At 26.0% G+C, this 6,149-nt stretch overlaps 1 long non-coding RNA gene and 1 other non-coding gene across 2 annotated transcripts; one reads left to right on the forward strand and one right to left on the reverse strand.

The window, feature by feature from the left end:
* Positions 1-549: 549 nt before the first annotated feature.
* LOC114168267 (uncharacterized) lies at positions 550-1,589 on the reverse strand. Its single transcript, XR_003600652.2, has 4 exons — positions 1,481-1,589; positions 1,028-1,155; positions 869-924; positions 550-774 (listed from the first exon to the last, which is right to left on the reverse strand). It is a non-coding gene; the product is annotated as an uncharacterized LOC114168267 (long non-coding RNA).
* A 3,751-nt stretch (positions 1,590-5,340) lies between these two features.
* On the forward strand, positions 5,341-5,421 carry TRNAL-AAG (transfer RNA leucine (anticodon AAG)). Its single transcript has one exon. It is a non-coding gene; the product is annotated as a tRNA-Leu (tRNA).
* Positions 5,422-6,149: the final 728 nt, after the last annotated feature.

The following is a 6,149-nucleotide window of genomic DNA, read 5'->3' on the forward strand; positions in this document are numbered from 1 at the left end:
TAGAAAGAAAAATCAAGAACATTCAACTATGTAGAAAAATCTAGAAGTATTTGCATTAGTTCTAGCTAGGAGTTTCTAGAATAATTTATGGGTCTATAAATACCCATGTATCCTACCATTTTGTAATATCAAGAACAACTAACACAACATCCAATACAACTACTCTCAACTACAAATACACTTCTCCAACTACTACTTTCACACTCTACTATCTACACATTTTCTCTATCCCTTCAACTATCCCTTTCACAACCTTGAATTACTATCAATATTATTATCCTCTTTAAAGTTTTCTTTTCTTTTTCTAACCATGCATTTTACTTTTCTCTATATGTTAGATAATGATGTTTCAAAGCTGAATAATGTTTACGATGGTCAAAATCTGCTTATTACACATGTACTTTTAAATGATAGTGAATATATTATATTAATAGTAAAGAAAGGTTTAAAATAACCGTCCCAAATTAGCAAAACAAGAATAGAGAGTATGAAAGGAAATATGATTAACATAGAACATAACTATATACTGAGATCAAAGAAAAGACACACTGAAAATATAACAAAAGAATACATAAAAGTGATGGAATCATTTTATCACTTGTTATCTCATTACATCTTTAAATGAAACGAAAAAAACAGTAGAAACTTAATAAAATAATACATAAATGTCACATGGTAACTCTATTTTTAATATAACTTCTGTTATTGGTTTTGACTTCAGCTGTAATCAGGACGACGTCGTATTAGAGACGGGTGTCAGCCTCCATAAATTTCCTGAGGAGATGAAAGTAGAGAAATGATTAGCATTAATATTAGAAACAAAGATGAATGAATACTCATACTTGCAATAAGAAACAAAGATACTCACCCACCACCAGGTTTCCTGAACTTTCTCCATATATTGACCTTTAAGATCATTGTTGCCTTCAAAATTAATAATAATAACAGAGCAGTGTCAATTGAATGTAGAAAAACAAAAGAAAAAATGTAAAAATATTTATTGTCTTTTGTATCGACTTATGCTAACCTGATGCTGTAACGTAATGTTTTTGCTGTGAAAGAGAGGAAAGCGTTGATTTGATTAGCAGCAGCATCCCTTCATTCTTTATGCAATGAGATAACATACTTCCATGCATTTCTTCCATCTCTTCTTACCTGTTTGCAAAATCACATGGTTTAGAAGATGGAATAATCAAAATCTGTTATATTCAGAATTTACAATACAAGTACATAAACCATAAACTAGATTTTTCAAACGGTATATGAAAGAAATATGTAAATGTAAATTAAGGTTTCATGCGTTTATAAATTGAACACCAATATTCTGTTACTTATCTTGAAATGAATAAAAACAGTTAGTTATTAAAAGAAGAAGACTAAAATTGAAACAATATTGATAACACTAAAAGAAAAAGAATTGCAATTATAATCTTTTAATCTTTTTAAACTCAACAATTTAACGTGAAATATGAAAACTTACAGACAACTTTCGGCGACTGCAATTTTGAGAATGAGAAAAAAACAAAAGACGAAAGGAGACGCCGAGTTTGTGAACTTATATAGCCGCAATATAAGAACCCACCCAAAAAACAAAAGACGAAAGGAGACGCCGAGTTTGTGAACTTATATAGCCGCAATATAAGAACCCACCCGTGCTTGTAAAAATTCTATCAATATTTAATTATTTTTATTATATAAGACTAGTAATTCAATTTTGAAATGTGAAAATAGATATTAAATAAAAAAAATATCAATTTAGTCCAATAAACAGTATTAAGAATATACTAATACAATATTTTCATGACAAAGGCTTTTCTAAGAAAATACAACATTGTTCTTTAAGATATCGGAAAACGGACCGAAAAGAAAATAAATTTTTATTTGATCCTCTCATACTCTTCTCTTTTTTAATGCAAACAATAAATGTTCTGATACATTGTTAGTAACAAGTGCTGTGTTAATTACTTTTTTATCTACACTCTTGAAGAAATAATTAAACTAATATTTGTTAAAGAAAATGTTTAGGAAGAGAAGTAATAATTTTGGTGTTTGTCAGCTTATTACTGTAAAATCTATATTTTAAATAGCAATAAATAATCACTTATTATAAAGAAAACAACATTTTGATAGAATGTGTTTGTGCATTTTTCACATTATTTTTGTGTGGCACTCTTATTAAGGCGATGCAGAACTGATGCATGCATCGCTGGATTCATAAGGAGACACAAAAAACGTTAATTGGCAGCTTCATCGGTGGATTCCTGATGCAGCAAAAACGTTAATTGGGATTCATAAAAGTATGTCAGATCAAATACAGCATCATCGAAGGCAGAGTGAATTATTAGAAACGACAAAAAATTGACGAAAAGTTTGGCCACTGTAATTCACTTCCTTCTCACAGATGCTTTAATTCTTGGCTTTTTATTTTCCGAAATTTTCTCTTAAAGCAGTAATATCGCAATTTACCAAAGTCTTGTGTTTTGTAACTTACTTCACCATCTCAATGCCACATTAATGTGTTCATGTTAATCTATTTAACATTTTAAACCACTTGCATGTTGAAATGAAACTTTGATTACCAAAGTAAATGGATATTTGAATACATTAATGCGTTCATGTTAATCTGTTTCACATTTTGAACAAGTTGATTATAGAAATGGAACTTTTGCTGAGTATAGTAAATGCATGTTTGAATACACAGTGTATCAGTAAATTCATTGGCTCATACCACACATTTCAAGGTTTTCTGATAAGACAAACTATCGGTGGATTTTGTATGGTTGAATCTCACAATTCAATTTGGCATTTTGCATAAAACCATTTTCATGTGCATCCACGAAGCAGAGATTCAGTAACTTTTATGAGTCAAAGAAACTTTTCCTTTTCTTTTTCCAACCATGCATTACTTTTCTCTCTCTTAGATAATCATGTTTCAATGTTTACGATGGTCAAATCTCATTTTGCTAACCCTATTAAATTTTATCCCATCAAATTACAACAAACTTTGATTGTAACGCTCCTTAATAAGAACAAAATATTTGATAATGGCTACTGTGATATCCGTGATTCATCCTGGTCCCTCTGAATGATGAATCTTACCCTTTTGCATGGCTGCCATTTGTACACGCATTCAGATATTTCCATGTGTATTGAATCAGTTTCTGTCATTTCTGCATATATTTGGACCTTTCATGTCTGTCATTCTTCTTTATCTGTTCAGCCATTAAATTGATTCACTAATAAAATTAAATCTCACATCTATCACAGATATTGGATGAATAAATTTTGTTGAGATCACCAATGCTCCATTAATATTTTGCAAGTCAACTTCTTCAGAACAGTTTCACTAAGTAATTGAAGAACCTGTGAATAATAATCTCAAAATAAATCTTACTACTTTCTCCTCTCTTATTTCTAAGCAAAATATTGTTTATTTTAGTTGTTAGTTTAAAATTTTCAAATAACAGACAAACAATATATATAAAGTGATAACATGTATTGGTTAAATCACATTCTCTCTTTTTTTTCAAAATAAATGGTTTTTCTTGAGGATTTTCTTTGGTGCATCACAGTTGTAACTGGAATCATTTGTAAAACAATAATTCTTTGAAACCAAAAAAAGGACAAATTTACTTTTTGATTATTTCCAGAGAAAAGGCAGAGAATGCATCTCAGACAGCCATGCATCGGTACTTTGCATGCCAATTTTGTTTTATCAGATCAGAAAAACGCAGAAAACAGTGTTCAGAGGTTAAAATGTAACAATCTATTTGGATTCCCTATATTACATTAGCTATTAAAAATTTGATAAAAAAAATAACCATTTTAGTTAATATATGAGATCAAGTATTTGCAATTTTCTTGCTATTTATATAAAAATACACAGATGAGATACTATAGCTATGATACAAATGAAAGTCATATATGTATCCGATAAATGTATATATACTTCTAGTCATTAACAGAGATGAATACTTTCAAATATTGTTTACAACGTATACAAACCAATTGATAGAAAATACATGGTAGATATTTAAGTTTCCTTATTGAACATTTAAATCACATAATTTCTAATAAAAATTAAATAAATAAAAAAATACTTAAAGTAATTCGCACTACTAAAAATTATCATATTACATGGAAATCTTCTTACAAATTTGTCAAAAATATTTTCAAGAAAAAACCTTTTTTTGTTATTTTTTTTAAGAATTTTAATTGATAGATAATTTCTTTGTGAATAATTTTTTATAAAATTATAAATTTACAAGTATTTTTAATAAAATTTGTTACGAAAAATGTTTTACACAAAATATTTTAAAAAAAATTGACAGTAATTTTCTGTAAAAATTTATTATTACAACTACTTAATTTCTTTTATGATAATTAGCCGAACCATCCTAAATAAAAACGAAGATTTAATACACAAAGATTTCAAAATGAAATTTTTGCTTTACTAATAAAATAAATTTTATTGAATAAAATTCAACTCATTCTATATTAAATTTTAACAATTTCTTTTTTAAAAAAGTGCTATACATACTTTAAAAAAAAAATCATTATTACATAGTTTATCTCAATCGATATTAAATTAAGTGAAGAAATATTAATTTGAACATAAGTAGGTATCTCATATGACATTCTTTTAGTTTTCACTTTTTTCTATACATGGAATAAGATTTGTGAGTAAGTAATCTCAAAGAATCTGTGAAAGTCTTACAATTTCAAAGAAGGTTTTCTTTTTTCTGGTAGGAAGTAATTTTTTTTTTTTCAAATTCTTCGTTTAGTTTTATACGTTTCTTCCCATTATGAATCTTTTAGAATAAATACTCGTTCTTCTTTTTGTTTGAAAATATATAAAGGATTTAAACTCTATGTTCGTAAGTCACATTTAAGTTCATTATTGAATTAAACTCTTGTTAGTATTATAGTATCAATTTTAAGTAGTTTTAATAGATTAAAACTATATTTATTTAATTAAAGTGACATTAAAGTATGAAATGTCTAAAGGTTTTCTAATTTTACAATTTGTAATCAATTAACATGTTCTTTTTTAGAAGCCCAACAAGTTTATGACAATATTTTAACAAATTAAAAAAACAATTCAATTTATTTAGAATAAAACTTAACCGAAGACTCAAAATTTCAAAAAAGAAACCCTCTATACTAAACTCATATCAAAACTAAAATAATCACTTTAAACATTCTAAACATTCAAATTAATTATAACTCAAACTTAATGTAATAAAAATATCAAAGTTTTCAACCCTTACGTAACAAAATTAATAATTTATTTGTTAATATGTTGTATTATAAGTTCAATATTATAACAATTTTATCAAAGTTGAGATGGCCGAGTTGGTCTAAGGCGCCAGATTAAGGTTCTGGTCCGAAAGGGCGTGGGTTCAAATCCCACTCTCAACAAAAATTTTGAATTTTTCCTCTTTAATTTATGATTTAAAAAAAAAATTAATACATTTTAATATATCTGTTATTTAATTCACATGAAATTTTTTCTTTTAAATTGAATAATAGTATAATATTTTGCCCGTATTTATTGTAATAATATTAATATGTCAACTATATTTCTTTTAATTAAATAAAGCTTTCTCAATTAAATGGTTCACAATTATTCTTATGAAAATATATATGAGTTAATAATTCTGTTTTCCTTTTGAAAATCTTTGAAAGTTCAATTCTCTAAACACTAGTTCATATTTATGAGTGTTGTGATTAAATAAATGTATAAATAAATTAAAAGTGATAGTTTTCAAAACCAATTATTTGTTTTACAGAAGATATTATAAACACTAAAAAATATTTTTATAGAAGTTTAGATAATTAATTAATTTATTAATATTAATAAATAATCTCTTCAAGTTATCTTATTATTTTAATTAAGTTAATTATACTACTTTCTATAATTATATATATATATATATATATATATATATATATATTAACAAGTATTCAATTTTTTATGAAACTTTTATTTGATTAAATTGTCAATTCTTTTATTGAATAAAATTTTATTTATTTCATACTAATTCTATATATGACGCATATTCTATAAAATTTTGATTTTATATATGTAACGTTCCAATAGAATAATTCTAATAAATAGAACGCCACATAATTATAGTACGTACTAG

This window comes from Vigna unguiculata, chromosome 11 (assembly GCF_037176805.1).
Source record: "Vigna unguiculata cultivar grain cowpea cultivar isolate G323 ecotype 2 chromosome 11, ASM3717680v1, whole genome shotgun sequence".
Lineage (NCBI taxonomy): Eukaryota > Viridiplantae > Streptophyta > Magnoliopsida > Fabales > Fabaceae > Vigna > Vigna unguiculata.